Consider the following 13,149-nt stretch of genomic DNA (forward strand, 5'->3'; position numbering starts at 1 on the left):
AAGGCAAATTTGAAAATAAGCCTGTAATATCTAGTAGTAACAAAAGTAAAGAAGTACTTACAAAAATGATGGAGCATATTGAAGTACACAGCAGCCAACCTGAGTTTTCCTAGCTACACTGAAACAACTTGAGCAAAGAGCATAAATATTCTAATGATTTAAATGATTTAGTAAATAAATGCGGGAGAGGGGACCACTTTTTCTCATAGAAATATTCCAATTAATAAAAGTATAAGACTGATCAAAATGGAAAATCACCATTCGTATACCATATTTATGTCTGATGCAGGAAATATATGTAGGCAAGATCCATCAATTTTTTTAAGATTTAATTTTGTAGACAAGTTTTAGGTTCATAGCAAAATTGAGAGCAAGTACAAAGACTTTCCTTATACTCACTACCCTTATATATGCATATCTGTCCTCATTATCAACCCCACCAGAGTGGTACGTGTGTTACAAGTGGTGAACCTACATGCCACATCATAATCACTGAAAGCCTGGTTTTCATTCTTAGTGTTGTACATCATATGGGTTTGGACAAATGTATAATGACATGTGTCCATCATTACACTATGACATAGAATATTTTAATTCCCTAACATTTGTATAGTCTCAAATAATCTCTCCACAATATTTAGTAATTACAAAGGGAAGAATGGTAAATTTAGAGTGGAGAATTTTGGAAGATGATGCCTTAACCAACTAACTGAAGTTAACATCACACTGGAATGTTACCATAGTAATAAGTATGCTCTGATATCATGCACTTAGAAGGACATAGCACCTCTGTAATATCTTTTTCAGTAACCATACCTCAATCTTATTTTAAGAAAACAACAGACAAATCCAAATAGACAATCAAAAAAATAACTGACTGATATACTGCAAAAGCATCAAAGTTGTGAAAGACAGGAAAGATTGAGAATTGTCACAGATCTAAAAAACTAGAGACTTAACTAAATACAACACGGGATCCAGGACTGTATCCTGGAATAAAAAACGTACATTAGTAGAAACACTGGAGAAATCTAAATGTGTTCCATAACTTAGTTGACAGTATTGTATCAAGGTTAGAATTCTTAGTTTTGATCATTGTTCTATGGTTATATAAGATGCTATGTAATGGGAATCTGAATGTACATGGAAACACTCTATACTATTTTTACACTATTTCTGTAACTCTAAAATTATCTCAAAATTAAAACTGAAATAAAATATCACCACGTGTTTTTTGGTAGAAATTGGCAAACTGATTTAAAATTTACAGGAGAATGCAAACACAGAATACACAAAATAATTTTGTAAAAAGCATCAAAGTTGGAGGACTTGCACTAACTGATCTGAAAACATTACAAATCTACATAATCAACTTAGGGCAGTGTTTGCATAAAGACAGACATATAGATTAATAGAACAGAACAATCCTGAAATAGACTCACAGATATACTGGCAATGGATTTTTAAGAAAAGTGTTTAGGTAATTCATGAAAGAAATAGTATGTTTTCTAAAACTGTTTCTGGAACAACTTGATATTCATATGGGGAAAAACAACATTCTTGCCTCACACCATTTGGAAAAAAATATCAAAATATATCACAGACCTATTTTTAATTTTTAAGGAATCTCCATACTGTTTTCCAACCTATACCAATTTACATTTCCACCACCAGCGTACAAGGGTTCCCTTTTCTTAACATCTTTGTCAACACGTGTTATCTCTTATCTTTTTGGTAAAAGACCTCCTAGTAAGAATGAGGGGATAGCTCATTGTGGTTTTGATTTGATTTTCCCTGGTGGTTAGTGAAGTTGAGCACCTTTTCATGTATGTGTTGGTCATTTATATAGCACCTTTGGAGAAATGTCTATTCAGGTCTTTTGCCAATTTTTTAGAATCAGATTATTTCTGCCTTCTGCTATTAGAGCTGTAGAGTTCCTTGTGTAGTTTAGATATTAGCCTCTTATCATACATGGTTTGCAAATATTTTCTCCCATTCCATCGTTTGTCTTTTCATGTTTTTATTATTTACTGTGTATAAGCTTTTTAGTTTGATGAAGTCCTCCTTGTTTATATTTGCTTTTGTTGCCTCTGTGTTTGGTGCCATATCTAAAAAAAATGCCAAGATCAATGTCAAGGAGCTTATCCCCTATGTTTTTTTCTGAGATTTTTAAGGTTCTAGGTCTTACATTCAAGTCTTTAATCCATTTTGACTTGATTTTTGTGCACAGTGTAAGGTAAGGGTCTGGTCACTTTTTGCATATGGATACACGGTTTCCTAAATATCATTTTTTGAAGAGACTGGCCTTTCCCCATTGTATGTTCCTGATGTCCTTGTCAAAGATTAGTGGATCATATATGCATGGGTTTATTTCTGGGCTCTCTATTCTATTCCGTAGGACTATGTATCTATTTATTATGCCTGTACCATACTGTTTTGATTACTATAGGTTTTTGTAATATAGCATGAAATAAGAAGTGCAATGTCTCCAGCTTTTTTCTTCTCTCTCAAGATTGCTTTGGCTATTTGAGGTCTTTTATGGTTCCATACATTTTTAAGATTTTTTTTCTATTTCTGTGAAAAATGCCACTGAAATATTAATAGGGACAGCATTAAATCTGTAGATTGCTTAGACAGTGTGGAGAGTTTAACAACACTAATTCCTCTGGTCCAAGAGCACTGGATATCTTTCCACTTATTTGTGTCCTCTTCAATTTCTGTCATCCTTTTCAGTATGCAGGGCTTTCACTTCCTTCATTAAAGTTTTTTTTCCTGTTTTATTCTTTCTGATGTTACTGCAAATGGGACTGCTTTCTTAATTTCTCCTTCAGATATTTCATTGTTAATGTATGAGACTGCAACTGATTTTTATATGTTGATTTTATATCCTACAGCTTTACTATATTAATTTATTAATTCATTTTTATTTCTTTTAACTTTTTAAAATTCCAGTAGCATTAGCATAATATTAGTTTCAGGTGTACATTACAGTGATTCAACAATACTATATTCTTATACATCATGATAAGTGTACTCTTTAATCCCCATCACCTATTTCACCCATCCCTCCACCCACCTCCCTTCTGGTAACCATCAGTTTGTTCTCTATAGTGAAGAGTCTGTTTCTTGGTTTGTTTCTCCCCTTTTTTATATTTTCTCTTTGCTCATTGGTGTTGTTTCTTAAATTTTACATATGAATGAAATCATACGGTATCAGTCTTAATCTGACTGGCTTATTTCACTTAGCATTGTACTCTCTAGCTTCATCCATGTTGTTACAAAGGGCAAAATTTCATTCTATTTTATGGCTGAATAAGAGTCCATTGTTAGAATACCACATCGTCATTTATCTATCGATGGATACTTGGACTGCTTCCATAATTCAGCTATTATAAATAATGCTCCTATAAATATAGAGATGCATGTGTCTCTTTGAGTTAGTGTTTTTGTATTTTTTTTCAATGCTTATTTATTGAGAAAGAGAGAGAGCGTGCAGGTATATGTGTGCAAGTGGGGAAGGGGCAGAGGGAGAGGGACCCAGAGAATCCCAAGCACAGAGCTGACAGCACAGAGCCCAACACTGGGGCTCAGTCTCACAAACCATGAGATCATGACTGAGCTGAAATCACAAGTTGGATGGTTAACCAAGTGAGCCACCAGGTGTCCCAGTGTTTTTGTATTTTTGAGATAAACAGTAGTGCAATTAGTACATCATAGGGTAGTTCTACGTTTAACTTTTTTAGGAAACCTCACACTCTTTTCCAAAGTGTCTGCACCAGTTTGAACTTCCACCAACAGTGCAAAAAGGTTCCTTTTTCTCCACATCCTTGCCAAAACTTATTGTTTCTTGTGTTGTTGATTTTATCCATTCTGACAGATGTGAGGTGATATTGCAGTTTTGGTTTGTATTGACAATGAGTGATGCTGCGCATTTTTTCATGTGTCTGTTGACCATCTATATTTCTTCTTTGGAGACATGCCTGTTCATGTCATATGCCCATTTTTTAATTGGATTATGTTTTTCAGATGTGTGTTTTATGAGTTCTTTATATCTTTTGGATGTAACCCTTTATTAGATATGCCATCTGAAATGTCTTCTGCCATTCCATAAGTTGCCTTTTAGTTTTGCTGATTGCTTCCTTCACTGTGAAGAAGTGTTTTGATGTAGTACCATCAGTTTTTTTCCCCCTTGCCTCAGGAGACATGTCTACCAAAAAAAAAATTGCTACATGTGATGTCAATAAATACTGCCTGTGCTCTCTTTGAGGATTTTATAGTTTCAGGTCTCACATATAGATCCTTAATTCATTTTGAATTTATTATTGTGTACGGTGTAAGAAAGTGGTCCAATTTCATTCTTTTGCATGTAGCCATCCAGTTCTCCCAACACCATTTGTTGAAAATGCTTTTTCCCATCGCATATTCTTTTGTCCTTTGTCAAAGCTTAATTGACCACATAAATGCAGGTTTGTTTCTGGGTTTTCTATTCTCTTCCATTGACCTACATTTCTATTTTTGTGCCAGTACCATACTGCTTTGATTATCACAGCTTTGTAGTATAACTTGAAATCTGGACCTCTGATACCTCCAGCTTTACTTTTCTTTTCAAGATTGTTTCGGCTATTAAAGGTCTTAAGTAGATCCACACAAATTCTAGAACTGTTTGGTCTAGTTCTGTGAAAAATGTTGTTGGTATTTTGATAAGGATTGCATTATATCTATAAATTGCTTTGGGTTGGACATTTTAACAATATAGTTCTTCCAATTCATGACCGTAGTATATCTTTCCACTTGTTTATGTCATCCTCAATATATGTCATCAGTGTATCATAGTTTTCAGAGTACAGGTCTTTCCCCCTCCTTGGTAAGATTTATTTGTAGATATTTTATTATCTTTCATATGATTGCAAATGGCATTGCTTTCTTAACTTTTTTTTCTGTTACTTCAGTATTAGTTTATAAAAATGCCATGGATTTCTATACATTGATTTTGTATCAAGCAATCTTACTAATTCATGTATCTGTTCTAGTAGTCTTTTAGTGGAATCTTTAGGGTTTTCTATATACAGTATCATGTCTTCTGCAAGTAATGAAAGTTTTTCCTTACCGATTTTGATGCCTTTTTTTTTTTCCTTCCTTTTTGTCTGACTGTAGTGGCTAGAAATTCTAGTACTGTGTTATATAATAGTGGTAAGAGTGGACATCCCTATCTTGTTTCTGACCTTAGGGGACATGCTCTCAGTTTTTCACCATTGAGTTTGATGTTAGCTGTGGGTTTTTCATATATGGCCTTTATCATGTTGAGGTATGTTCCCTCTAATCATACCTTGTTTAGGATGGATGTTGTACTTTCTCAAATGCTTTTTATGCATCTATTGAAATGATCATATGGTTTTTATCCCTTCTTTTACTGATGTGATGTAGCACATTGATTGACTTGTGAATACTGAACCACCCTTGCATTCCAGGGATAAACCCCACTTGATCATGGTGAGCGATTTTTTTAATGTATTATTGAATTTGATTTGCTAATATTTTGTTGAAGGACTTTTGCATCTTTGTTCATCAGAGATATTGGCCTGGAGTTATCTTTTTTGTAGTCTCTTTATCTAGTTTTCTTATCAGGGGAATGCTAGTTTCATAGAATGAATTAGGATGTTTTCCTTCCTTTTCTATTTTTTGGAATAATTTGAGAAGAATAGGTATTAATTCTTCTTTAAATATTTGATAGAATTTACCTGTGAAGCCATCTGTCCTGGAGTTTTGTTTGCTGGGACTTTTTTGATTACTGATTCATCAATTTCATTGCTGGTAATTGGTGTGTTAAATTTTCGATTTCTTCTTGATTCAATTTATGTTTCTAGGAATTTATCCATTTCTTCCAGGTTGTCCAATTTGTGACATATAACTTTTCACAATATTCTCTTACAAGCTTTTGTCTTTCTGTGGCGTCAGTTGGTATTTCTCCCTTTTCATTTCTGATTTTACTTAAGTCCTGTCTCTATCTGTGTTTCTGTTTTTGATGAATCTTGCTAAAGGTTAATCAATTTTGTTGATCTTTTCAAAGAACCAGCTCCTTGTTCATATCTGCTTTAATCTTTATTATTTTCTTCCTTCTAGTTTGGTATTTTGTTTGCTGTTCTTTTTCTAGTTCCTTTAGATGTAAGTTTAGGTTGTTTATTTGGGTTATTGGGGGTTTCTTGACATAGGCCTGTATTGCTATCAACTTCCCTCTTTAATCATCTTTTGCTGTATCCCAAAGATTTTTGCAAAAATATTTGTGTTTTCATTTTAATTTCATTGTGTTTTCATTTTAATTTGTCTCCATGTTTTTTGGATTTCATCTTCAATTTCTTGGATGATTTATCCATTATTTAGTAGCATGTTATTTAACCTCCATATATTTATGTACTTTCCAGGCTTTTTCTTGTGGTTGATTTCTAGTTTCATACTGTCATATTAAGAAAAGGTGCATGGTATGAGTTCAATCTTTTTGAATTTGTTGAGAGTTATTTTGTGGCCTAATATGTGATCTATTCTGGAGAATGTTCCATGTGCACTTGCAAAGAATTTGTATTCTGTTGTTTTAGGATAGAATATTCTGAATATATCTATTATAACCATCTGGTCCAATGTGTCATTCAAAGACAGTTTCCTTTTTGATCTTCTGTTTGAATGATCTATCCATTGATGTAAGTGGGGTGTTAAAGTCCCCTATTACTGGGTCAACTGGGTGGCTCAGTTGGTTAAATGACTGACTCTTGATTTCAGCACAGGTCATAATCTTATGGTCATGAGATAGAGCCCCACATCTATCCTGGGATTCTCTCTCTCTCCCTCTCTCTCTCTCTCTCTCTCTGCCCCTTCCCCTGCTTGTTCTCTCTCTCTCAAAATAAGTAAACAAAAAAATTAAAAAATAAAGTCCCCTATTATTTTAGTGCTACCAATTATTTCCTTTATGCTTGTTATTAACTGCTTTATGTATTTGGATGCTCCCATGTTGAGTGCAAAAAATATTTACAATTGTTTTGCCCAATGTGAGTATTGCTACTCTGTCTTCTTTTCATTTCCATTTGCATGATAAATGTTTCTCCATCCCCCTCACTTTCAATCTTCATGTGTCTGTAGGTCTGAAATGAGTCTCCTGTAGGAAGCATATACATGGGTCTTGTTTTTCTTTTGTTTTAATTCATTCTGACACCCTATGTCTTTTGATTGGAGCATTTAGTCCATTTACATTCAAAGTAATTATTTTTATGCATTTATTGCCATTTTGTTCCTTGTTTCATGGTTACTTTGTAATTCTTCTCTGATCCTTTCTTCTCTTGTGACTTTTCTCATGATCCATTTGCTTTCTTTAGTGAAATACTTGGATTCCTTACTCTATTTTTTCCATATCCATTACTGTATTTTAATTTCCGGTTACCATTAGGTTTATATATAACATCTTCTGCATCTAACAATTTATATTAAGCTGATGGTCGCTTAATTTTGGACTCATTCCAAAAAGTTTTTACCCTTTGAATAATATCTCCCATTTTTCCTACTCCTCAGCTCCTGACAACCACCATTCTGCTGTTTCTATAAGTTTATTTTTTAATGTATATTCAACATGTAAGTGACATTATGTAGTATTTGCCTTTGTCTGTCTGGCTTATTTCACTTAGCATAATGTCCTCCAAATTCACCTGTAAATTGTGAATGGGAAGATTTCCTTCTTTTTTATGGCGAAATGATATTCCATTGTATATATGCACCCTGTTTTCTTTATCCATTAATCTGTTAATGGACACTTAGGTTGTTTCCATATATTGACTATTGTGAATGATGCTGCAATGAACATGAGAGTGCACATATTTCTTCAAGATAGTTCTGAGGATCTAATGTAAAACATGGTGACTATAGTTAATAATACTGTATCATATACTTGAAATTTGTTAAGTGAGTAGATCTTAAACATCCTCACCACACTCACAAAAAAGGATAACTATGTGAAGTGATGTTGATAAATATTTTATAACATACATATATCAAATCATGACATTGTATACTTTAAATGTATTTTGTCAATTTTAACTCAATAAAGTTGGAAAATAATTTTAATTACATAAACTTAATATAAAAAATTACTGTAAAAAGTAATAACACACATACACACAAAACATCAAGATAGACCTAAATACAAAAGTTGAAATTTTAAGCTTCTGCACAGCAAAGGAAGCCATCAACAAAACAAAAACCAAATGAGAGAAGATATTTTCAAATGATATACAAAATAAAGGGTTAATAACCAAAATATATAAAGAACTTGTACAACTCAACACCAAAAAAAAAAAAAAAATCTGACTAAAAAAATGGACAGAGAACCTCGACATTCTTTTTCCAAAGAAGAAATACAGATGGCCAACTGCACATGAAAAGATGATCAACATCATTCATCATGAGGAATATGCAAATCAAAACTACAATAAGATATCATCTCACACCTGCTAGAATGGCTACAATCAAGAAGACAAGAAACAGCAAGTATTGGTGATGATATGGCAAAAGGGAACTCTCATGCACTGTTGGTGGGGATGTAAATTGGTACAACCACTGTGGAAAACAGTATGGAGGTTCCTCAAGAAATTAAAAATAAAATTATTATATGATCCAGCAAATCCATTTCTGGTTATATATCAAAACAAATTCAAAGCAGGATTGTGAAGAGATATTTGAACATCCATGTTCCTTGCAATATTATTCTTAATAGCTAAGAGGTAGAAGCAACACGTATGTCCATGAAAGGATGAGTGGATAAGGAAAATGTGATATATACATATAATAGAATATCATTAAGGTTTAAAAAAGAAGGAAATCCCGTGACATGCCATAAAATAAATGAACTATAAAATAAATAAATATGTTAAGTGAAATAAGCTAATCAGAAATAGACAAATACTGTATTATTCTACTCAGATGAAGTATCTAAAGTACTCAGAAACATAGAAATAGTAAAAAGACAGCTGATTGCTAAGGGAAGAGTTAAGTGTTTAATGTGCAGATTTTCAGTTTCGAAACTAGAATTGACAAATTCTAGAGCTCTATTGCACAACAATGAAAATATACTTAATACCACTGAACTGTGCACTTAAAAATGGTTTAAACGGTAAATATAACATTATTTGTGTTTTTTTAATCACAATAAAACAATATCAAGAAAAAAAGTAATTTAAACAGGGTGAACATTTTTTCTTGTTATGTTTACCTTTGTTCATAGAGGATCTAAACGAGGTCCACATATATTTGGTTGCTATCTCTCTTAAGTCTCTCTGAATCCAGAGTAGTCTATTCTAAACTCTCTTCATGTCATTGATTTGACCTGTAATATATTTCTTATTATGGATGTGTCTGGGTTTTTTCCCTGTGGCATCACTTCATTTGTTTCTTTCTCCCATATTTTCTGTAAGTAGAAGTAAGCCCCTGTAGATTCAGTAAGTAGATTCAGGTTTACCATTTTTGGCAGAAGCAGTGTGTGGTGTTCTTTGTGTAGCATCACATCAGGCACCACAATGTCTGTTTCTCTTTCTTTAAGCTAAGATTGATCAGTGGATTTGTGTAGTAATCTCCTAATTCCTCCATTATAAAGATCCCCATCAGCCTTTCACTTATTAGTTTCAGCCATTCATGATTGTTGCCTGAATTGTTGCATTAGTGGTACAAAATGTTGACTTTCTATCATTCTTTCCATTTTTACTACCTATACTTCTTTTGTAGAGGACTTTCCTACACTTACTGAGGCTATTGCTTAACTTGACACAATGGTTGTACAAGGAAAGCTTACTTTTTTTTTTTTTTAATTTGTAAAAGAACAAAAAAACCCTGATGTTTTATCAACTGGCAATGCTGTTCACTGAATGGGAGGCAGTGAGGTTGGTGGGGATAGACAGGGAGCTTCTCTCTCTTGTTAGTTTATCTTTCTGTATTAATATATCATTCTGAATTAATAAATATACATCTACATTATCAAAAAAGAATAAAGCATATAGATAACCACAATGCCAATTTTATTACTAAGAAGGCAGATATTGAGAATGTGGTTGATATCATTGGTCTAGAGGATTCTAAATATGGGAGTCCAGTCTCAAGTAGTTCTGTCCCAGGATAGACTTCCTTATATAGGGACAGCCCTTACTGGTATCCTTATTGCATGACCAAATTCAGCATGGCCTTTGAGGCAGCTGGCTCCCAGGCAACAGGGGGAATGAGCAGGGTGGCAAATATATTCCCAGTTCTTCTCCCAAATTTACCAATCAGGCAACTTACCCATTTCTCAGTGTAGTATAACTGAGAGGGCTAGAGAGATGCCACAGAGCACACACTGCATGAGAGAAAACACTGAGGTGAGAGAGAAGAATTTGCCCCATAACAATGTTTATAGGTCTTAAGCTGTTAGCAGTGTCTTGTATGTCTGTCAGTTTTATTGTATTTTTCCATTAGTTTTGCTCTTAGTTTAGAAATGGGATAGGGGCACCTGGGTGGCTCAGTCAGTTGAGCATCCAACTCTTGATTTCAGCTCAGGTCATGATCTCTCAATCTTGAGATCGAGCCCCCTGTCAGGATCCGCACTGAGTGTGAAGCCTGCTTGGGATTCTCTCTCTCCCTCTCTTTCTCTACCTCCCTCCCTTTCTTTCTCTCTCTCTCAAAATAAACAAACATTTTTTTAAAATCTTCAAAAACAACAAATTGGATTATTATGTCAGAGATAGGCAAACTTCTATAAAGGGACAGATGGCAAATAATTTATGTCTTGTGGGCTATGTGATCTTTGTTTTAACTATTCAATTCTGACATTAATAGCATGAGAGCAGTCATAGACAATATACACAAATAAATGAATATGGTCATATTCTAATTACTTACAAAAACAGATAGTGAACTGGATATGACCCATGGGCCATAGCTGGCCAACCACTGTATTATATTTTAAATTTAGGTTATTATTAGCAACTCAACAAATATTTAATGACAGATTTAAAATGTGCTAATTTTAATAACATTTTTAAGCATTTTTCTAAGTAATTCTGTATAAAATTTCAGCAAATATTATTAGAGAAAAATCTTTCAAGATTATTTGGACACCACTTATGAAAATCAACACTCTTCTAGATGTGAGGTTTAGGGATAAGAATAGGAACTGATTAATACTGAAAATAAAAAGTACCTACAGCATTTTTTGTATTCTAAATCTACGTATAAAATGATAAGCTCTTTTCATACTATAGAATTCTCTCCATATCAAAACATCTGTTAGAAATACTAGTAAATGGTTTAAAATCCTCGAGCCACATGACCTATAAAGGTATGTCACCACACTGATATTAAAAAAAAAAAAAAAACACAGATGCTGAATTTTCATTTCAATTTTGAAAATGGAGGTACACAGATGATACATTATGCCACAGATTTTTTTATTAGACACAATATTTAGACTATTAACAATATATGAGTAAAGTGTATATGAACCAATCGGCATTACTAGCAGAACTTTAATTTTCATTCTCCTGTCATTTAATTCCAGATCAAAATGTTACTTAAAAATAGCTTTCTGTAACTAATGCACTAAAATATATATTGGAGATAAAATGCATGTCAACCTTGGTTTTTCTCACTTGATGACATGGTCTGAATCTTAAAACTTCACAAAGTGCAACTAAATATACTTGTATAAAGGCCCCACCCATGACGCCAATGTCACCATTTCCATGGTAACTTTAATGCTTGGAAAGGAAAAAACAGAAGGAGTCAAGAATCACACAAAGTGAACAAAATAAATTATTAGATTGAACATATGTGGCATAAACAAAATATGGGGTGCAGTTATTAAAAATGAATTGCCTCTTAAATGAAAACAAGCATAAATCAAGCATGGAACTTCAACTTATGGGAAATGTGGTCAGCTGAAATTCATTATACTAAAATTATCCTAGTACTTCTGATGTCACCTAATTGAGACTTCACATCAACATATTTAATCATTCTTCCATTGTGGACACTTAAACTTCCACATGATTTTTACATTATTAATGAATTAAACGACTAAAAATAGATGTGCAATCATTAGATTTGTGTCAATAATAGTAAATATCTACTATTTGTATTATACCAGCATAAAATACATATTTCAATGCTACTGCATAAATCATTTTTTTGTCCTCAAAATAGAAACACTGTGTCAATTTTATACCAAGAGGTACATTTTAAAAAATATTTTCATTGCACCAAATCCTAAGTGTCTCATTTAAGTTTGTTACTTTTAAGATAAGTCGCTGACACTGGAACAAATCACAGTTAATGAAGCAAGCTACTGACAGCATTAGAACTAAGAACACAGTCCACTCTACTGTTAAGTGAATTATTTCATTCTTCTTCAATTGTGCTGAGTCATCTAAACTAAAATCAAGCTATGTTTACTTTTCAAAATCATTTATTTGCTTACAGAAGAGTATCTTAGATTGCATTAAATGTATTTTAATAGCTCAACTTTATTAAACTTTATTATCCTGTTCTACCTTTTTCAATGTCTTTCTATGAATTCTGAACATTTTGGTGAATGAATTATATACTCACCACCAAACATCTTTGGACAGAGGAGTTAATGTAGAATCACTGAAGACTCACTTGGCCTACTTACCATTTTGCCTTAGGTTGACTCTAATAATATTAATGCCCTAAACTGAAAACTAAAATTTGATTTTCAATTGTTCAAGGCTTCTAATCCAATATAAACATGAATAATAAGATGTGATGTCTTCAGAATCATGAACTAAAATTTGATTTCCATTTGTTGCCTCATCCTGATGAGTGTACTGAATGCCTACTATGTGAAAGGTGCCATCCTTGGCACTAAGAGCACAAATACATCTCTGGAATGGCACAGACCACAGGAGCTGATTTTCCAGGGAAAGTAAGAGAGAAATATACCAAGAATGACTTAAAGTATGATAAAAGTTGGCTTTCCCAAGATGCTATGTTGTCTAAATTTAAAAAATCTAAATGTAAGAAATAAAAGAGATGTTAGAAATCATCCAGTCCAACCCTTTTATAGCTAAAAAAGCAAATTATCACAGACTCTGTGTGTATATATTGTGTTTCCAGAGTCTTGTAAAC

The sequence above is a fragment of the Leopardus geoffroyi genome, chromosome C1, assembly GCF_018350155.1.
Source record: "Leopardus geoffroyi isolate Oge1 chromosome C1, O.geoffroyi_Oge1_pat1.0, whole genome shotgun sequence".
NCBI lineage: Eukaryota > Metazoa > Chordata > Mammalia > Carnivora > Felidae > Leopardus > Leopardus geoffroyi.